The 23,429-nt window shown below is 33.9% G+C and overlaps 1 protein-coding gene across 8 annotated transcripts in view; it reads right to left on the bottom strand.

The window, feature by feature from the left end:
* Positions 1–23,429, bottom strand: part of RhoGAP19D (Rho GTPase activating protein at 19D) — a 270,087-nt gene that overhangs the window by 244,149 nt on the left and 2,509 nt on the right. For 4 of the 8 annotated variants that reach the window (XM_074115156.1, XM_074115155.1, XM_074115157.1 and 1 more), the window contains exon 1: positions 22,692–22,940. The exons of 1 other annotated variant lie outside the window; for it this stretch is intronic. The gene's annotated coding sequence lies outside the window, so the exon portion shown is untranslated. Of the gene's footprint in view, positions 1–22,691; positions 22,945–23,429 lie in introns of those variants that run through there. 3 more of the 8 variants (XM_074115153.1, XM_074115158.1, XR_012454373.1) reach the window with 2 other exon arrangements.

The following is a 23,429-nucleotide window of genomic DNA, read 5'->3' as shown; positions in this document are numbered from 1 at the left end:
CGTCCAATATAACTCAAAAGACGAAAAAAGTCGCCAAAATTTAATTATTTTTTTTGGTGCTAAAATAGAGGAAGTTTATTATTTATTTAATACAAAAATTAGTTAATCCGGAAGTACCATATAGAAGATTGTTAGTTCATTTTTTTCTTTTATTTTTATTTTAAGGATAGAATTCTTCGATAATATTATATAATTTTATATAATACATTATATACTGTATATTATACAGGGTGTTCCATTTAAAACGCACCAATCGCTAATAACTTTTTAGAGCAAATCAGAAATCTGAAAAACCCCATTAAATAAACTATATATTTTTTTTGGGGGGGTCTAGTTTTTCAAATTTTCTAACCCCGGAAGAGAAACGAAGTAGCAGATTTATTGGCTTGGGAAGGCTCTGCTGGACACTTCTCCCCCTACTTTCTTTCCTTTCACCAATAATATCGTGCAAATTTTACGACTTTAGACCGGAAATAGCCGAGATCCACGTCCAATATAACTCAAAAGACGAAAAAAGTCGCCAAAATTTAATTATTTTTTTTGGTGCTAAAATAGAGGAAGTTTATTATTTATTTAATACAAAAATTAGTTAATCCGGAAGTACCATATAGAAGATTGTTAGTTCATTTTTTTCTTTTATTTTTATTTTAAGGATAGAATTCTTCGATAATATTATATAATTTTATATAATACATTATATACTGTATATTATACAGGGTGTTCCATTTAAAACGCACCAATCGCTAATAACTTTTTAGAGCAAATCAGAAATCTGAAAAACCCCATTAAATAAACTATATATTTTTTTTGGGGGGGTCTAGTTTTTCAAATTTTCTAACCCCGGAAGAGAAACGAAGTAGCAGATTTATTGGCTTGGGAAGGCTCTGCTGGACACTTCGTTGGCTTCGGAGCCCTGTTTTGGGGTTTCCAAAGTGTATTAAGTCTGCGACCCCATTAATTTGTGGGTGCAGAGTAGGTCTCAGGAGTGGTGGCTCGCCACCACTGGGCAGAGACACAGGCGAAGGAGTTCATCAGAGGCTATTCGAGGCAGAAATAATCCGTCAAGGCAGCGTAGGGCTATAAGGATAATTGTAGGGCCTATTAACTGGGCCGCTGCAAGCTCAGAAAACGCATGCATCGCATGGGCACCTGGCTGATGATAGCCTTTTGTAGGTTCTGTTAGGAAGAAGAGGAGGAAACGGCACTGCACGTGTTGTGTCAGTATGAAGGGGCTGGTCTGGGCTAAGGATGTTACTTTCTCAGGGAGTGAAAAACCAAGGCCTTTACCCAGGAGCCACTCTCCAGAATTAAGAGTCTTGATTAAACGGACGGGTTTTGGAGGGCGAGCTCGAAAGTCGGGGGGGCCACAATAGATCCAAAGGGGTCGCCGCAGTGGCGTAGGCCTTGAGGCCGCCCTAATTTAATCTATTTTATTCTAATCCCGATGCTGTATCTTCCAATTTTCATTAGAACCCACTGATTTTGACAATGATTATGAAAACTACAGAAAACATTGTGAAAAATGACGTTGATCCCGTTTTTGATACCTCTAATATTTTTTCGAGATATTTAACATCAAAGTTTTTGTGAATACTGTCTGGGGCCACCTAAATAATTTTATTTAAACATAAATAAATAAATAAATAAATAAATAACCTGTATGAGGGACTAAATTTCCCAATTTGAAGTAAATCAACTCCCACGATTTCACATAAACGTCATATATTAACGATCTTAAACCTTCATCCCAACATTTTTGAGCACAAAATAAGATTAAGAGAGAGAGAGGGAGGGAGTACGTAGATTGCTTTGAAGGGAAGTGCTCAACCGGTAGTACGAGTTTACGTCATTCCGAGATTTTCTCTGAAATACGTTTTGTGGTAGGTTTCCCTCTGTTAGGTTACATTTCGATGGTGTTTTTTTATTTTTCAACTAAGAATTAAATATGACTTAAATTTAAAAAGAATTTGAGCTAGAACTCGAAAAATAAGAAGTCTCAAAGGCCTTCCTATATTTTTCAACTCCTTAAGTTTAAATCCTCCATCCATTCCCGTAACGCTAGATCTCGCTCATCTGATCTCTATATTCCCTCTCACCGTACCTCAACCTTTGACAAGTCCTTCCTAATACGTGCTACCTCTCTCTGGAACTCCTTGCCTTCATCTGTCCGCCATGCTCCTACCCTATCCATCTTTAAATCCCGTCTATTCAGTTATCTCCTTTCTATTCAGCTTCCTCCGAAATTCTAATTGTTTTAATTTATTTCCTTAATTTCTGCTGTTTTATTATTTTATTTTCACTTATTATATTTTCACTTTAGTAAATACTTATTTATTTATTTAATTTCTCTATAATCACAGGCCAAACTGTTAAGGCCTCTAATTGTTCATGTATTTATTCTTAGAGGACAATTGGTCCAGAATAATCAATTTCTTTTCTATTTCTATTCTATTCTATAATTGTACAGATTTTCGATTTTGATTTCGCCAATTTCTCTCAACTTCCTGTCTATGTAAGAAGAACCTCTCCTAGAGCGCCTTAGAGAGTCACGGTCACACTCAAGATCTGCAAGCCTTTGAACACCCCACTAAGTACACTTGAGCGCCCGCCCACTCCAGGGAGGTTTAGTGTCCATTAAACCATCATCCCTGAACGGAATGCCTAACTATATTAAATCTATTACAGCTAAAGAGTACAGTCACACCCAAAAACGGCTCCAAGTTCAGAGGGGAAAATTTATCCAATTGTGCAGGACTAATTTACAAGAAATTTGTATGACCTAAATAAGTTGGGAACAAATTAAGTGACCGACAACATGCTTTTCTTTAAAGATAATAATAATATAATATAAAGCCAACAAGCTATATATTATATTATACATATATTACTCAAATTACAAAGTAAATAATAATACATCATTATTTTAGCGTAAACAATATGTAAACAAAAACAGATGACGCTAAGTTTATTGAACTGTAAAAAATTCTCAACGCTATTTTACCCCGAGCAGTCTGCCATTAATACAAAAATGGGGTCCCGCTACATTCAAAACAAACACCTGTCGTCACTTGCAACTGTTTTCATCAGTAGACTCGTATATATATATATATATACGAACAGCTGCACAAACTGCGCAATGACAATATTTTTACTGACATACAAAAATATTTGTAATAATTTTTTTTTAAAAAACTGTAAACTTAAAAACCACAATTTTTTGTTTTTCAGGATAATGGCACTTCCGTTTAAACTAATTTTTCTTAATATACGAGATTTAGAAATTGCAGATATAGTGGAATTTGAAGAATAAATTACGTAAGAGGAAATCATGTGAGTGTAAATTGTTCATTTAACATTATATACCCAAGTACACCTGTGGCTTGTTTATTAAAAACCAAAAATTTTATAATATTCTTATCATAAATTTTAATCTAAGATCTAATAATTTTATAATATATAAAATTAATATTAAAGTTCAATTAAAAGTAAAAAGTTAAAAACTGATAAAAATCAACTGGTCCAGTATATTTCAAATTAATTAATTTAGGACGAGGAGTTACACTCGTACAAAGAAAAATAGAAGGTCGCATGAAACAAAAAAAAAATGAATATCCTTATCTAAAAATCAACTTTTGCAATGTAAAAAATAAAAATTAAAGAAATAATAAATAAACAAAAAAGTGTATTAGATATTACATTTAAATTATTTATTTATAATTATATGGTGTTAAAATAACTACATCTGGTAATATCTATTTGAAATTATTCGAATAAAGGGACGGAATAACCAATAGGATAGTTAAAAGAGATCACGGCGCACTGATTAGCCTAACCTGGTTTGCTTAGCTGTTATTCAGGTTTGTATAAAATAATTTTACTTATTTATTCCAATGTTTTTGGATACGTTATTTTTTTTTAAATTAAATTTTATCTGTCCAGCATTAAAACCGGAAATTGCAACTTTTTACTTGGATATTCTTAACGGAACTGACAGTAAAATAACTAAGCGGTGGAAGTGAATCGTCCAAACCCGGTCTCGTTCGATCAAAATGGCATTTCCGGTGCGCTGTTTTAGTCCAAAAAGCTTCTTCTTTTTTTTTTTTTACACGACAAACCATTTTTTTATTGGATCCTCACTGGAAGGTTTCAAAACAGTTATCTCTGGTAAAAAAAAAAAAAAAAAAAACTCGGCAGTATATTTTGAGTAAATTTAAAGAGAAAAGAAAAGACAATAATAACAACAATAAAAATAGAACTCAACCAATAACAAATAGAAGAATCGATAACAATAAAAGTCAATCACACACGATCAATGTCCATCAAAAAAACCATATTATGACAATTTGGCCAATCACTAGTTATTAATATCGGATATAGCATTGAAAATTTTATTAATACAAAATCATTGGTAACTTTGACAATCAAGAGTAGATAAAATAAGTAGCACAGGGTCGACTAACTATAGCACTCCATATAAATAAAGGATTTTTAGGATCGCGTGTTTGCATGATGGAAATAAAATCGGAAATATTCGGCAATGTCCGGGAGTGTTACAATGAATTCTAATTAAGGTACCACAAGGAGGTAAGGGGTTATTATAGCACGGAAATACGGTGGTATTATTGTTGTCTCGAGAAAAGTGCCATTGGGTGTCTTTGGAAGAAAAGAAAATGGAAAAGGAAAGGAAAGCTGACTAACTATAACAATTACTTGAAAATCAATTTTGCCAGAGTGACTATGACGAAAGCAAGATTGATTGACTGATGACGTGTTGAAGTAGTTTGGGAGGAAATTTAGAGCAAAAACATCCGTTTAGTTTTGTAGGTTATAGCATTGATCTAGACAAGAAGATGGTGCCCAGCTTTGAATATTAGGATCAAAAATTTTTTGTAACTTACACCACATTCCTATGGTAAAATTATAATCAAAATAAAATTGGATGGGAGCTTCTTACAGCTCACTGTCCGGTGATGGACAGCGTTGCCTGTAACGAGAGAACACTGTCCGGAGGCCGGCAGTGCAATGAAAAAAGCTCCGGGCGCCAATAACCTTAGATGTTGACGCACCTTAAATCATTTTTAACAAAAGGTTTGGATACATTGAAATCAATGGACAAAATTCTTTAGATTGTTTGTACATAAAGAATTATTTGTGTTCCATAATTCTAACGAATGGTAAAAGTCTATTTTAATGGAATGTACCAAAGTTTGGTGATGAAACCCAGAAATTACACAAACTTTTTACCGGAAGCCGCTAACTAAAACTGACGAATAAAGTTTTGCAAAGGAAAACAATATTCTCTCGCGTCGTCTGAGATTATTATCCATTGCTCTCGCATCAAAAATCAGTGCAAAGATGTACAACGCGATGCTTTTTTTTTTTTTTTTTTTTTTAATTTATTTGTAAAGTTACACCAGCGCTAGACACGTTATAAGTAACAATGACAATAGCTGACATCAAACTAACTAATTGAGGGGAGAAGCTACCCAGAGATAACACTCCCTAAGTCGTTTCCCAGGATTAGCTACTCTCCTCAGAAGAGAGAAAATCGCGAGGCCACAGGCTGATTTTAATCGTCTGGGAGGATGATCTGGATGGTGATGAGACGGTAAATGGCGGACAAGAGGATTGGAATGAGAGTGATGAAGTTATGATGAAAACATTTGTAACGAGTTCGAGACAACCTGGACCTACAAACGGAATTTCCAAGTATGTGTGGATAGTTAGATTTGAGACGTAAAATGGAGCCATTACCGGTAGTGCGGAGAATTTCAGGCTGAAGAGATTGAATTCGTTGAAGATTGGAGCGTTTCGTTGAACCCCCACAGTTCAATACCAGTACGTGCAGACGGGTAGTACGTATAGAATTGTAAATCAGTCGTTTGTTATTTAAGTGAAAGTTTTGAACGTTGGTCTAGTAGTCTTTTAAGTAGTCGATAACGTCTGTTAACTTCAGTTAACGCGATGCCTAAAAGTAAAAAAAGGACTATACCTAAATTAGGTTGCTACAAAAAAACAGGTAAATGCCAAATTAATAAAAGTGAGACTGTGTGAGAATAAAAAACTTGTGAAGGACTGTGAAATTCGTTTGGCAGCTGAACGTAAAGCTCGCCTGAAAATGTAGGCATCTTTAAATCTTTAAACAATTGAGAGAGAGAAAAAATATTCTGAAACTTCCGGTTGAGGGACTTTTTATCATAAAGGCACTGTCAAGTATACCATAGAGGTATCCAGACGAAATATTAAGTCTAGAACTTTCTGAAATTCACAGACCATATTCTGCAACCCTTTTTTTTTATGGAGGGGGGCCTCACGAAATCGGAAAACCGGATATTTCGGGTTAAACCTCACGTCACCGACGCGGTACATTCCTCACTTGTACGAAGAGAAATCGGAAAGAGAAAAACAAAGCAGCCCCAAAATATTTAACACTCACACTTACGTCAATATTCAGAGGAAAACTATTCCCCCCCCCCCCACGCAAACACACACTAATAACTGACCAATCCCCCAACAATAATTACTAAGATTTCTAATTTCCCACCGCCCAGGGCTTGTGTTGCTGAAAGTGAGAAGGTGAAAGTAATATGTAGTTTAGATAATTCTTTTAATAATAGTTCAACAAAACAGCCATTAATGCATTTAATTAAGATGGACGAGCAAAAAATGAAAGTTTTTGAGGCGCATGCGTGCAACTATCATTTTTAGTGTATCGAATGAAGCACTGTATATAAATATAACCCCAACTACGGAGAGCCATTACTACTTTTCACAATGTCAGGATGTCACGCCAACAAATTACGTGTAACATTGATTTCTAGGATACGAATATAAAAATGGAAGAAGAAAAAAATCTTCTGTGTACATTCATACGACTATTTGTTGATAATATTTGAAAAAGGAACCCACAGTGGTACTATTTCCATATTCGTGAGAAATGATCAACCGATTCCATTGGCCGCTTCAAGTCATCTAAGTAGTGTTTTGGATATAGATTAGGCTTGAAAGCTGTCTCACACACAAGAGGATTGTAAGGTAATAAAGGTGTTACAAGAATTTTTGATTATCTTAGTTATCGAACAGGAGTGTTGGCGAGACCCGCAATGCTAAGATGTATTGTTGGTTTAGTGGGTTCGATTCCCCTGGTCTAGGCTTTAGATTTTATTTAATGGTTAATATGAGAAATTTATTAGTAAAGTATGTTAGGCGTTTATAGTCTAGACCCGCAATGCTAAGATGCATTGTTGGTTTAGTGGGTTCGATTCCCCTGGTCTAGGCTTTAGATTTTATTTACTGGTTAATATGAGAAATTTATTAGTAAAGTATGTTAGGCGTTTATAGGCTAGACCCGCAAAGCTAAGATGTATTGTTGGTTTAGTGGGTTCGATTCCTGATCTTAAGCCTTGGATTTTATTTAATGGTTAAATGAGAAATAGTAAAGTACGTTTGCTAGACGCCTCCATCCACGACACCTAAGTTGGTAGTTGGACGTTAAGCTCCGCCTGAAAAAATAGGCGATTACTTTACTATTAAGGAGTGTTGCGACAGGGAGATGGTGCCTGTTCGCATTAAAGAGAATATTATGTTTCAGATACCTTTCTAGAAAAACGAAGCTTCTCACATATATAAGATCCTGATAAGACCGGTAGCAGCTTTATGGAAGCGAATGCTGGGTTCAGGACCCAAGAGAGAGCAAGACAGCCTTGAGAGTGTGGGAAAGATTAAGTATTGAGGAAGAAATATGGGTCCTGTAAACGTGGGAGGAAGATGGAGAATCCGCACCAACTTAGAACTCTGCAAACTCTCTACGGAGAAGCAGACATCGTTCAATGTATTAAACAAAAGGAAGATTAAGTTGGTTAGGACAGGGGTCGGCCACCTATTTTAAGTAGAGAGCCATTTCTCCTTAAATAATTTTAATAAATCTTACTAAGAGCCGCAAGGATGGTGGTGTAAGAACCTCAGTAGATCATTTGTTTTATATTCACAAATTATTATTTTATGATATTCAATAACATTTAAATGTTTTATATATTATTTTTACAAGTTGCAAAGTAAATAAACAAATAAATAATAACTTGACGAATGAAAAGGCGGCAGTCTTACAATATAAATCCAGTACTTTATTTTGATATTGTATAATTCTATTCAATTTCGAACCTTTCACATTTAAAATTATTTTTGAAAAAATACCTTTAATAAACGGAATTTTCATTCGTTTCAATAAAATTAAAATATACAATTTATTTTGGGCAGGCTGAAGAGCCACCCTTTTTTGGGTAAAAGAGCCACGGGTTGCCGACCCCTGGGTTAGGGCATGTGGAAAGGATGGGTGGATAACCGCATCTCTAAACGCCTTTTATATGGAAGGCCCCAGAGGCGTCAGAATAAGAGGTAGGCCAAGAATGGAGATTTGTGGAAAATGGGTGTGCGAAGACTGAAGGCTCTTGACTGGAGCTCAGTGGAGAGCAGCATTGATTGAGAAGGCGCTGGTAGGCTTTTAGGACTGTAGCGCCGAAGAGGAGAAGGAGAAGAGTAGAGTTCCCTAACCCTGGAGATGGCTTGATGACGTCGAGGAGGGGATTTGAGGAAAATGGATGTAAGAAGACTGAAGGCTCTTGAATAGAGCTCAGTGGAGAGAGCCTTGATTGAGAAGGCCCTGGTCCATTTAAGACTGTAGCGCCGAACAGGAAGGAAAGAAGGATATTAAGGAATATCAGTGATTTTACGACAAATTTTACAATATAAGGGTTGGGAATCCTCGGCGAAAACCTATACTTCTGGTCCGTAAGTTACGTACACAAAGCCCAATTCCAAAAAAAAAACTCCTTCCAGCCTCCAGGATCCTCAAAAACAGTTACTTCCGGTGATCACTTAGAATGAACGCAGGACTTTCTCTAGCGAGAGATAAAAAAAAAACGGAAAAATGAACTGGAAGCAAATTAATGGACAGTAAAAGATTAATATTTATTATATTTTTATATTTTATATTTATTTTATTTAAATAAACTAATAAATTCCAGAGACCTGTTGATCTCTTTGGAGAGCTAGATATAATATATATAATCAAGAATCTCTTTGGATTCGATTGGTGGCGCCGATTTTTTTCCCCCCAAAAAAAATAAATAAATAAAATACAACTTGTCTCGCCATTTAATAAAAAACTCGTTCCCTCTTATTAAATTTATTTTATTCTATTTTTAGAAGGAGATGAAAAGGAATAAATTAGCATCAGAAAAAAGGAATACAAGATTGGATGATAAGTGAAACTAATAATAGAATTTAAAATAGAGGGAACATTAATCCATAAATGGCTCTTACTGTTAAATCCAGATTTCAAATATTAAATACGGGACAGATATTAAATTCCATATTAAAGAAAATTTAATATTAAAACTGATTAAATTTAAATTATTTATTATTTTCTCTTTCTAAAAGAGAAAAAAGGAAGTATTGGCGATGTTTTCAAAATTTTTTCACCGGAAATACACGTTTTCCAGCTCAATAGTTCCCCCCTCCAACCAAAAAAGAGAAGTGAATTTTAGAAAGTGGTATTTTTCTCTCTTTTCATTTAAAAGGAGGATTTCATACAACCAGGAAATGAGAAGATGATTTAACAAAGAACGATAGATGTGAAAAAACGTCCATTTCTAATACTAATACCAGTGATGGCGAACCTATGACCCGCGCAAGCTTTTTCACTGACCCACACAATTGCTAGGCAACCATTTGTTTGTTTACGCGGGTTGATTTAGATTTTCTAATTGTTGAGGTTAATTTATATTCTATTCTGATTTTTTTTCAATCACGCATATTGACACAAAAGTTATCTATAACCTTTAGTGTGATCATTTCAGTTCTAAAACGCAAATGACGATAAAATGCTTTTGTAGTATTTGAAATAAAGCAAAAGTGTTTACAAAATATCAAATAAAATGTATAATTTTACTCATATATTGTTTGTTCGAAAAAATCGACAACCCAAAGCACAAGTAACCATATTTAGATTTTTCTTCAGATAAAACTCACTTTTGTTCAGGTTTTGTTCAGGTTACGTTTGTAAAAAGAGACTTCCATAGCCACTTGTGTTTCGTCCCGTTTTACCCAGTTAAGCCAACTGAATTTTAAAGATATTTAGTTTTGAAAATATTCAGTTTAAAATTTTCTAAACCTAACTCTTGTGCAAATGGGCATCATTAGTGACCCAAGAGCTAGTACTAGAAAAAAAAATGAACAAAATTTGACCCACGTCTCACAAAAAAAGGTTCGCCATCCTAATATTATTAATATCATTTTACTCGAATCGAATTTGTTCGCTTTTCATTTGAATCAATTTTTCACAGGAAAATTTGGAAGCAAAAGTGATGGGTAGGCTTCCCTCTAAATTGAACCATGATTTTTTTAAAAAAAAAAAAAAAAAACTTAAAAATTGGTTCGAAAAAAAAAAAAGTTTTCCGAAATTTTTTGAAGTAGTTTTTGTGAAGATGATGATGAAAAACTCGAGCGAGTGGTATTGCCCATTCCGGTGGCAATACCTGTAGTAGCTAAAAGTGTACAGCAGGTGGTCTGTTTATCTGTCTGCCTGTCTGTCCGTAGAGGTCAGTATGTGTGGTGGTAGCTTTAACTTTAACATAGATCAAGGTCTCATTGTCTTTTTTACCTACTTATTATTTACGCTAGAAGGCACTTCCACATTTATCGCCGGCACTTTTCTGTAAAGAAACCTTTTCCTTTTTTTAAAAAAACTTATTAATTCACTACGTTATTCCGGAAATACTAGCACCGGATGTAATCAGGATAAAGGGCGTTAGCTTACAACCTTCCGGTTTCATGTAATCATCAACATCTTTCATTAATCTTCATTTCCCTTTTAAGGTGAAACCTTATATTTCCAAGTACTTCCACCAGAGAGGGTCTGATTGTAAGTTAGCGCATCAAAGTACCTAAACCGGAAATACCACCCTAATTGAGTGTACGTTTCATTATTGAGATTTTATTGAAAATCGCTTCTAAAATGAGTCGTTTTTTGGGGGGCAGTTTTGAGAATGAATAGAGGGTAGGTAGTCTTCCCTCAAGTGACTGTATAGTAAGAAAAACTATTTTCAATCACGCTAAATTTTCTTCAAAGAGAACTTAATTGATCGCCATTGAAGGTTAAAAAACATGAATAATAAAAAATGATTATTCTCCTTCTAGATTTTAGAAAATACCGATCCCCCACCCTTTTAAGGCAGGCCCCACCCTGAAACCGAAATGAAACCAAGGAGGAGGTAAAAAAGCACGTAGACGTAGTTCCACTCACATCTTTGACGAGTAATTTTGGCCGATTTTTTGACACCTATATTATTATTTACCTGACATAGCAAGTCTTTGTAAAGCTCCGCCATTAGTACTGCCGACGAGATGTTGTACACCCGTTCCCCCCTAGTTAAGTTAGGGGCTTCAAAGTGTTTTTTTGTTTTTTTAAGTATAATTTTTAACTTTTCTTTTTTTACAAAAATAAAAATTCGTCACGGCATTCAACAGAGAACTATGTAATACCCAGCAAGGTCACATTTTGTGCACGCCCGATTTTTCAAATATACGTAGTTATACTACGTAGTTTCTTGGGGTGCAAGTAAGAATAAGTTGTTCATGGTCAACATTTAAGTAATTATTATTTTCAATTTAAGGGCGCGTCAACATCAGAGAGAGAGAGAGAGAGGGAGATACCTCTCTTGTTACAGAAAGATAACACCGTCCATCGCTGGAAAGTGGAGCTGTAAGAAAGCTCTAAGTTAGAGAAAAATCTTACCTTACCTAACCTTACCTAACCTAACCTATCCTATCCTATCCTATCCTATCCTATCCTATCCTAACCTAACCTAACCTAACCTAACCTATCCTATCCTATCCTATCCTATCCTAACCTAACCTAACCTAACCTAACCTAACCTAACCTAACCTAACCTAACCTAACCTAACCTAACCTATCCTATCCTATCCTAACCTAACCTAACCTAAATGTCATCAGCTAGTTTTTCGTAATAGGAATCCAGTAAATGCTAACCAATGAGGCAATTCACTCCCTTTTAGTTATTGAATGCAATAGATAAAAGTTAAATACAGTACAACCTCGATTAACCGGGATTCGGATTAACCGGGATCATGTTGAGTCATCATAAGAACACCTTGATCGGCGCCCAAGACAAAAGTTAATTTTCGGTGGCGATATACGAAAATTTTTTGTCTTCCGATGTAACATAATTGTAGGCGTAACAGTAACTCTTTTATACCTGATTTTCTTGAAGGATTATTATGTTTGTCGTATGTAAGTAAAAACCCAAAATATGGTGCAATTAGTACTGAATTTCTTGGGATTTACCACTGTCTTACAAAAGATCATGGGATTTCAATAAAAAATAAAATAAATTAAAAAAAGGATTGCCGTCTTAGATAGGAGTCGATCTCTGGGACGAAACAGTAATGTATTAATATGTAATACTGTGCATTCGGTATAACCGGGTATTTCAGTTTTCCAGGGTGGGTATAGCCGGAGGTCAGCCCGGTTAATCCAGGTTGTACTGAACTAATCATTTAAAAGAGGTTATAGGAATAATCTTTCAAATTACAAAACAGCTGATGAAACAAAAAATACAGTCGACTCTCGATAAATCGAAATCCAAGGGACTACAAGGAAAAATCGAATTATTAAGAGTTATTATTATGTATATATGTATGTAGATACGTACGTATATTACGTATATTGAAAATACGTATGAGCTTACCTAAGTTTTAGACATATGTAGCCTCAAGTAAAAAAGTAAAAATAATGAAAACGACAAAAAAGAACAAAAAAATTACATGTGTATTAACATTTCAATAAATAATAACATGTATGTATGTACCTAATTAAAAAAATGAAGAACAGTTTTTTGTTACAAAGTGGCTTGACTTAGTCAGTGACTTAGAATTGTAGAAAGCGTTGATGGTGGAATATTGAAAGTTTTGGCGATATCTTTTCTTTTCGAACCACTTTTCACGGCCACGATACTGTTTTCTTTTTGTGGGACACAGTAAGGGAGACGTACTTCCCCATCGTGACAAACTAAGAAAGAGAATTTGGAAAGTAAAACTGGGCTGTAAAGGAGGGAAACATTACGCAGGAAATGAACAATAAGCGGAAAATGAGAAGTAAACATTACTAGGGAAAATTCGAATTATAAAGAGGGGAAGGTGGCCTCGTTCGAATTATAGAGCCTTCTCTCCCCCTCTTGTTAAGAAAAGGATTTCGATATATCGAGCGTATCTAAATACACTGAATTTTTTCGATTTACCGAATTAGCAGCTGTAGAGTTCGAATTATCGAAAAATTAGAATTATCGAGTTTCGAATTATCGAGAGTCGACTGTATATATTAAGCCTAAATTTGAATCTTTCTACGACTTTGCCGGAAGTCATGTGAGTGTACAGATAAGATTTTGTCGTAAAAGATTTCGAAAAATTAGAAACAATAAACTATTGTCTCTAATTTATTTATTTTAATTGAACAAAAAAAAAAATAAAAAAAAAACAGACCTATACGTAACAAAATATTGATCTCTGAATTGTTTAAATTTTGTTTTTTGTGGTTTAAAAAGTCAACAGTCAAAACAGGAAATAAAAAATACAAAGCAAAAATTACCTCCTAAATTTAATCAATTAAATGAAAACCACAAAAAAAATAAATTAGGAGTTCAATCAAAAATAAATGAATTCCATATAAATTAAAGTTAGTAATAAATTATTTTTTATACAAATAACAATTAAAAAAAAAAGCAATAAATGTAATTTGAGTAGTCAAATGTTTATAATTAAATATTATATAAAACAGAAAACAAAAAAATTAAAATGGTTTGTCAGCATAAAACCAATACAAAAATGCTTTTGGTGTCTGTTAGCACGTATGTTAGCCGTATGACAGAAGAGAAAACACTAGGCAAAAAATAAAAATAAAACATCCCAAGGTCACCTATTGGGGAAATTTTGTACACTCTGTCGGCCAACTACCTAAACTGTTCCCGATTGCGTTCGGATAATTTCGTTATCAAAAACGTTTTATGTGCATTCTATACGAGGGTCGTTTGAAAAGTCCGTGCAAAAATAAAAACTACTTAATTTTTTGGGGTAAACCTTTTTTTATTTTTCAACATAGTCTCCTTTTAGGCTTATACACTTCGTCCAACGCTGCTCTAGTTTGTTGATCCCTTCCGAATAATAGGATTTGTCCAAGTCTGAAAAATAGCCATTCGTTTCTGCAATCACCTCCTTGTTTGAATAAAATCTTTTTCCCGCCAGCCATTTCTTCATATTGGGGAACAAATAGTAGTCCGAGGGAGCCAAGTTTGGAGAATAGGGGAGGATGTGAAACGAGTTGGAACCCTATTTCCATTAATTTTGCGACCACAACTGCTGAGGTGTGAGCTGGTGCGTTGTCGTGATGGAAAAGGACTTTTTTTTGTGGGCCAATCGTGGGCGTTTTTTCTTGCAGCTCGGTTTTCAAACGGTCCAATAACGATGAATAATATGCACCTGTAATAGTTTTACCCTTTTCCAGATAGTCAATGAGGATTATTCCTTGCGAATCCCAAAAGACAGTCACCATAATCTTTCCGGCCGAAGGAACGGTCTTCGCCTTTTTTTGGAGCTGAATCCCCCTTGGTAACCCATTGTTTAGATTGTTCTTTGGTCTCAAGAGTGTAGTGATGTATCCATGTTTCATCCACAGTGACGAAACGACGCTTAAAGTCCTGCGGATTCTTCTGGAACAGCTGCAAACCGTCATTGCAACACTTCACACGATTTCGTTTTTAGTTCAAGCGTGAGCAATCGCGGCACCCATCTTGCGGATAGCTTTGTCATGTCCAAATGTTGATGCAAAATATTATGTACCCGTTCATTCGAGATGTCCACAGCACTAGCAATCTCACGCACCTTCACTCTTCTGTCATCCATCACCTTATCATGGATTTTATCAATGATTTCTGGAGTAGTAACCGTCCAGAACGTTCAGCGTCACTTGTGCCCATATGGCCACTCCGGAAATTTTGAAACCACTTATAAACTGTTCTAATCGAAGGTGCAGAGTCACCATAATGTTTATCAAGCTTCTCTTTAGTCTCCTGAGGCGTTTTGCCTTTCATAAAGTAGTGTTTAATCAACACACGAAATTCTTTTTCGTCCATTTTTTGAAAATCACTCGACTTCCTCGATTCAAACGAATGCCAAACACAAAGAAATAGACCGATCTGGCTGAAACTTGGTGTGTGTTCTTCCAAGAGATGCTACTAACTAAACATAATCTCGATACGCGCCAGTGGTGCTATCTCTCTGACTTTGCACGGACTTTTCAAACGACCCTCGTATAAAGAAAATACTGCAAATGTTTATTTTTTAAAAAAAACAGCACAATCGGCAAACGATTTATTTACACGACAACTAGGCAAATATAAAGTTAATAAATAAACCTTTTATTTATAAAAATATTGATTTGTAAGTTTATTTTATCTTATTAGTTTTAGCGAGTTAAAAACCATCACTTCTTTTTTTATATTTTTGAAGTTAAGGGTTCCAAAAACCTGAGCATCTCTCCCAAATTTGTAGGATACATAAAAAAAAAAAAGGGTGTTACTTATTTAAGGGATTGGTGGCGACTAATATTGGAATGCATGGACGAACATAAATCTAGTCGAAAGTCCCAAAATTAAAATAAAGCAACTTCTATGGCAATTCCAACCAAAATCTCAAAAGTATTCAATGGCTCCTGATTTTGCCATGGCCTTCCTCAGATAACCAAATAGAAACCTGGATTTAAGAAACAGGATAAAATAAAACTGAACAGTATTTAAGCCAGATTAAGTAAAGTAATTGCCAGTGTTGTTCATAGGAATGTTATTCCCATGGGAATCCCATGGGAAACGTCCCATTGGATGGGATAGCACAAATTTGTATTTCCCATGGTAGTCGATACTTGATATTGTAAAAGAAACTTAGGCTGAAATTTGCAGTTGCGTAAGTGCAACAAAATAGAATTCATTCATCATCTATGTAAACTGCATGGTGCTATGAGAAGGATTTCGAGTCTAAAAAATAATTCAGGTTTTTCTAGATTTTTTAAAGGCTCTGTCTAGGTTTTCTCAATTTAATATTATAATGGGAATCCCGTGGGATGGGATGAGACAGGCATAAATTGCCATGGGATGGGATGGGATGGGACAGAAAAATATGTCCCATGGACAAGCCTGGTAATTGCCTATTTTTTCAATACATCCAATTACCAAATTAGGTGTCATGGACGGAGGCGACTAGCAAACATACTTTACTGTAAATCCTTTTTTATTAACCATTAAATAAAATCCAAGGCCTAAGATCGGGGGAATCGAACCCAGTACCACAATACATATTAGCTGTACAGGTCTCGGCCTCTAACCGCTCGACTACCGTGTCGCCGAAAATATAAGAAATAAGTTAAAATAAAACAGAACAGCATCTGAATAGATGGCGTATGCCTAGTCGAAGAACAGTATATCGGCCCTAATCATGTTACAATAAATTACGTTTAAGAACCTTTCGTCTAGCCGGTTACCATCTACTTTAAAATAATCATTTCCCTGCGGCATATTTATAACTCATTGTTTTAAAAGTCCCACAAAAAAAATGACATAAGATCACGTAATCACCCATTTAAATGTTGTTTTCTTGTAGACGTGTAGAACATCAATGAATGGCACCCTAAATGGTAGAATGAATGCCAAATTAAAGAAATTACGTAACCGACTAAACAATTTTATTTAATTGGCCATCTTTAAGAAATAAACAGATGTAAATTTTAAAACGATCTTTATAAATGAGCCGACATTATTTTTAAAGGGCAAACATTATATTTGTTATTCCAATATAGTTATTCAAGTCTTTGGTACTGTCACCTTTACATTGAAACTTCCTTCTTTCTCTCTCTCTCTCCTCTCTCTCTCCAGTTTATTTGTGCTACAATCAGCGCGTTGGCGACATAATAATAAGTAACAATGATAACAGAGTAACAAATGAAGCAAACGAATGGAGAAGTTCACCCAGTCAGTGGAAACACTCCAAAACATTGAACTTTACTCTACAATTTGGTAAAGAATTCATTAAAATCTGATAAATACGAAAAGAGATATAATGGTTTGAAGTTTGAAGTAATGTAAAATCCCGCCAAAATTTAACCCTCAATATCTCATCAACTATTATAACCGCTCGCTGTGTGCGGATCGTACCTTCACAGGATCAACAAAAGGTCCTCTCCTCTTGGCTAGATTGCAATGAGGAGGAGGATTTCAATCATATAATAATGATATGTCCACGTTATGTAGTAGAAAAAAAACGAATGTTTGACGACATATACAGGTATTTTAGATACACCATTTCGCAATGGAGACATAATATTCTCCACCAACATATACGTGCTTAAATCTGTAGCAGAGCTAGCCATGAAATATGAAGTTATAGCCGATTAGAAAGAATGCAGGAAAATAATTAGAGAAGGATAACGTGATTTTAATTTCGGTTAAGCTGTAAGGATGGCAGGAATATAGAGTACTGATCCATCCATTAGTTGTAAGTTTGTATGTAAATAGTTGTATATAGTACAGAGATGAATGTGTGAAGCGAGTGTATTTATAAGTAAGAATGGAGAGTGAGTGATATTCTAGTGATAAGCACCTAGACGATGCTGGTTGAATGGCGGAAGCCAATGCCAAAAAAAAATCTATTATAACTTAAAACATTCCAATTTATATCAGTTGTAGAGCTAAGATTTCTCTACAATTCGGTTAAGAATTCATTAAAATCTAATAAATAGGAAAAAAAGAGATATGATATATTAGTCCACTCTCTTCACTAGAGGGAAGATCACGGATCAAGCCACTGTCTTTTATGACGTCTTGTTGGATTACCTGAAAGAATTTAGTTTAGAAGAAAAATTTTGAGCTTGAGGATTTGCTCTGTGTGTGATTGCAGATTGAAGTGGAGTTAACCTGAAATCAGGTATTTTTGGCGATTTGGGTGATAACAGGAATGTGTAGAACGTTTAGAGAGGGATGCATTTGGTTGAACCATAAAGCTAAATTAAAAACCAGAAGATAACCTTTAAGAAACGTTAGTACATTATTAAAAAAACAGAATTAAGAACCTGAACCAATTTTTCACATCAGCTTAAATTCACACACCAACTAGCTGTGCATAAGGTTGCTGTTTCCCAGTAAAGGTGCAAGAAACTGCACTAAATAGAGACGCATGCGCAACAGGTAAAGTCAGAGGGGAGAAAAGTCAAGCAGCAAATATAAAAGAAAAGAAAAACTCACTGAAAAACCCACATTTTAAAACACCAACAGCGCAGGAATTAAAAGTTGTACTTACATAAAAAACGGAATTAAAGAAACGAGAATGCGCTGTTGCCAGCTGCAAGAAACACCTTTTCTTAATAGAACACGGAAATGTTATTTCCTTTACAACTACATCCGGTTATCAATTAAATAATAATTGTTTTTTTACTACTTAAAAAGTCTTAGCGAGCAGAGTGTAATGAGTGTAAAAATGTAAAAGTTTTACTTGTTTATAATACTAAGCAGAAAAACTAGGAAAAACAAGAAAACATTTACAAGTATTGATTACACACTCTTTAAAACGCAATCTAGACAGCTTTCCCATTTTCTAAACAGAGTATCTAAATTTTCAATATGCGGTTAAGCTGCTTTCTCTTCAGTTTTCCGAACATTCTGAGCAGTTTTCCCTTTTTAAAACGAAAGAAGTGGTAAATCTGGTTCGTAATTGGTCAAATCTCTTGTAAGTAGAAGAAAGATTTTTTATTTTTTCAAACTTTTGTATTAAAAAACTCAACGTTTCGGATAGCATTGATACCCTTCTTCATCAGGGTCCAAAAAAATAAAAAGCACTTTCAGTAGAATGGACGTTTTTGATTCTTATATTATCCAGGAGGTTAGAACCTTCAATTCTACTAAAAATAAAAGGCTAGCACGAAAATTAAAGTGCTCTTAACCCAATTGTAATAGAAAAATGCAAATTTTGTAGATCTACATGTGTAAAATAAGAATGCCAAGTTTAAAAAAAAAAAATACCGTTGAAACTACTTTAAAGAAAAGATGAAAAATTCTTTTTCAAAACTGTCCACAAAAAACTCTCCAATTGTTTAGTCTTTATGATAGACAGAACAGAACAACAGAACTCACAAATGGTCGCCATAGCAACTAGAGAACGAACTGTTATAGCCTTATTTAGAATCATTGTGGTTTCAAAAAATAAAAATGGCAGACATTCAGGTTTTGTCAACTCTTAAGTATGAAATGGAGCTGAAGTTTTAACTCCTAGTTAAAATTCAAAATTTATTATTCCAATCGAAAGATATGGGTGTGGATATTTTCAAAATTGTGTTCAACCTGGTGAAATTAAATACTATTTCGTCTAAAATTATTAAAAATATTGAAAAGAATTCAAAGGGAAACGCCTATATGGAGAGAGAGAGACGCCCAAGATAAAACCAATTTCTAGAAACCAAGTCCACGTAATTATAGAAGGTGCAAATAAGTGGTTACTTCCGGTGTAAATAAATAAAAAAAAATCAGCATGATTTTTACAATGATTTTCCTTTTTTTTTACAAAGAATGAGTGAAATTAAAAAAAAACAATTATCTTAATCAAACAACCATCACCCATTTCGCTTTCTTAAACTAAACTCAAATCAAATAAGGATGAATCATAGTTTGGGAAAAACTATAAAACATAAAAATTATAAGCTTTGTAAATGAGTGAAGTCATGATAAAATGGCGAAAAGAGAAATAAAAACTGCGCCTGCACTTTGGCACGCTCTTAAAACAAGTCGCAGTGAAACAATAACTGAAATGCATTTTTTGTTTTTTTAAGGAAGTAAGATAGCCGAGGAAAATCCTAAAGTCATACCTCTAACACGCCCCCATGTTTAGGAGCATGAATTGTAGGCAGTATTCTACGAGCTATGGGAAAGACCGACCAACCATTCAGTTTTATAAGGCTTCTCTCCAGACCTTGAAGCATAGGAACTGTTTTCTTCTATAAAAATCTACTGATTTAACCATCTATATTGATTTGAAAGAAGATATTTTTCAGGAATGATCTACCTTTAAAAAGAATTAATGTGAAATATAAAAAAACACGAAATAAACAACAATAACAACTAAGCAATTTAAAGACCCGCATTTTATGCTACAATAAAAAATAAATTAATTAAAATAGATTAATAGAACGAAAAACTAGAAGGTTATTACGCAGGGGTAAACATAAAAATAAAAAATTGTGTTCTATATATGTCATATAATTGTATGTAATAAAATATGAATCTGAGTTTCTGTGGTTATTTGAGAAACCTACAACAAAAGTTTCATATGTCAACCACAGGAATAACTTGAAAATTTTATGCGCATTATAATATGTATAAACTAGGCAAACCACAGAGGAGAAATAATATTTATTACTTTAAAATATTAAATACCATTATTTTTAATAAATATAGGCAATTTATAGGCTAACTGAACCCGCTTGGAAGTATCAACCTAAGATTTTTTACAATAAAATTTGCCCACAATATTCATGGAATTCAAAAGTATTTACAAATGTTCAGTTTTCTTTAACTCCTAGGAAGAGATGGTACCGAAAGTTTAAAAAAATGTTTGATAGAGCTATCCAATAAAATACAGCGGAATATCTAGAATGAGATTACAGCACACGAACTGCAGCAAAGTCCAATAAATATTATCAATTCAGATCGCCAGGCTGCACTAGAAGCAATGACAGCTTTCAAAGCCAACTTTTTCTTAATCATCAAAGAACAGGAGTCTTTAGTATGGTTTTCCCAGTCCAATTTATTCACTTGAATGTGCAGGATAATGAGAATCAATGTTGCTGAGAGGTATAAAACAGTGAATCCAATCATTGATTCATCGCATGTCCCTGAATCAAGGGATATGAGGCAATCACAACTGCGATTACTGGTATACAATTTAAAAATTGTATGTCAAATACTGTAAGAGGAGTAAAATGTCGTAACTATTCAAAAAATAGAACCAAGGAGATCTTTGTTCTAGGTAGAAACTAATTAACAGGTTCAGATTATTAGCAAGCACTTCCTAGGATTTTTTTTTTGCTAAGACAAAAACTGCTGATCATACTGTTTTATTTTCTGATGATCGTTAGGTTATGACATGCTCTGTGGCATTTTGAGAATGAAAGATACCATATCACAAGAACGAGATAAGAACACGTAGCAGAAATAGGAGATTTCATTCACAAGAAGTACAAAAAGTTTAGGATAGTAAGCCCAGGCATAGTGCCTGAGAGCAGAACTTAACCAAAGTTAAAATAGCATCTACACCTATAGATTCCAGACTTTTATAGGAAAAACAGAGAGTTGATTGAAAATTCAATTTCAAAACTTCGTCATTATTGCAACTGTTCAAATAAAAATGAAGACCAATACACTAGGCTTTCTGTATCTTATGCAACCTAGTCATGTAAAGCTCATCAAATTGCCTAACAGGGCTCCATAAAAGGCACAGCTTATCAGTGCCAACTCATAAATCAGCACATATTATGCTGACATTTTGCTAAAATCATCCTCACAGATACAACCTAAGAATCTGCCTACGAAAAACTGTTCCTTTCTTTAAAACGAGCAGAATCAATAAAACGAAATGAAGTAGCATTTAATTAAGCCAACTTATTGGCTCTCGTGATTATAATACTATCTAAAAATGGCCAGTTTTCTCCCCGAGTAGCAGGGCATATGAGGAAATAATTCACTAAACAATAATTGTCTAAAAATAATAATATAATAAGTAAACCGCAAGACAACTGAAACTGGACACGGGATAAATTTGATCCAAAACTGTCATGCTTGTAATAAATAGCCAATAATTGCAAGAATTAACAATTCTAAAAAATACCACACTAAAATTCAAATCAACTCTCAAAAATTTGCTAATTATCTTGGAAAATCTAAGCAGAAATATAAAAACTTTACTTGAAATATTGTTTTTTTTTAGACGGAATGTTATAAAACTAAAACAAATTTTCAAAATTACTGGTACTATTCAGAGAACTTTAGATTTGATAACATACTAATTATCACACACTTCCTTAATTACTTATTAACGTTTAGAATCCTTAATTTCCAACCTAAATTGTTTTTGATTTAGCAATTATTTATCACTGGCACGTACCTCTGTGACTTTTAATTTATATTATAAGGTCACGTATCTAAGAAAAATCAGTTCTTTAAAACTTAATTATTTGAAAACAACGGTTAAAACATGTTGAAACTCATGTAACGTATAACAGTATCAAAAACTCTATGAAAATCAACATAATTTTGCTTGAATCAACTACAAAATATTTCTCTAGATTGAATAAACATTTTACCGGTATTCATTGTTCATAAACTAACATTAACATATAAAAAAAACTTTAAAAAACTAGGACGTGAGAGGTTAAACATTAGGGACCTTGTCTATAAAGAGTCGATCTCCTTAACATAAATAAATTATCTTTTATAAGAATAATTTGGCAAAAGAAAATGAAACAAGTATTACTTCAAATATTATTAAACAAATAAACAACATAAATCATTAAAAACAATTATTTTTACCTCAACTTGAAGTCCTAATTCTTTTGCATATTTCCTCCACAAGTTCACACACAATTCGTCCACTACACATTCCCAACAAACTTTGGACATTTCGTGTTTCGCATTTTTTTTACAAACAATTTTTACTCGATGGAAACTATTTCCATACGAGAAATCTAATTAAGACCACAGAGTAATAGTATTATTTGAACACTTTACAAACTGACGCTCATAAACGTAATGGGTAGAAGTATGTTCAACTACTTATCTGCATTTACAGTTAACGGAGTCAGGGAGAGCAAATAGTCAATTCTACCAACTTCAACACTAAAACCTTTTTAAAGTTAAATTAAATTTAACCAATGATGAAAAAAAATATTAAATTAGGAATAGCAGTAATTAAATCTATATTTAAATTAAAAATGAATTATAATCAAGAAATAAAATAGAAGATTAGAATTCATTAGCCATTACACTTAAGGCCAAAATGCACACCTGCACCATCTGTTGGATTTTTTAGAGACTAAAATTACCAAGCCCCAATGGTTTGAACAAGAATAAAATTTCAGTAACTTATAATTGGTATTAAACAAGATTATTGGCCTTAATATATATATATATACAAAATTATAAATCTTAAAGACTAATACAGAATTAATTACAAACCCTACATGCCAATAAGAAACAAATCTGTAAAAACATGTCCACAAACATTTAAAATAATGTATCACAGTTTTAAAAACACCAAGTTTGGTTTGA

Source organism: Rhodnius prolixus, unplaced genomic scaffold, assembly GCF_049639745.1.
Source record: "Rhodnius prolixus isolate KJV_2025 unplaced genomic scaffold, Rpr scaffold_7, whole genome shotgun sequence".
Taxonomy (NCBI): Eukaryota; Metazoa; Arthropoda; class Insecta; order Hemiptera; family Reduviidae; genus Rhodnius; species Rhodnius prolixus.
Note: the sequence above shows the minus strand (reverse complement) of the source record. Positions and strands in the feature narration are given on the sequence as shown.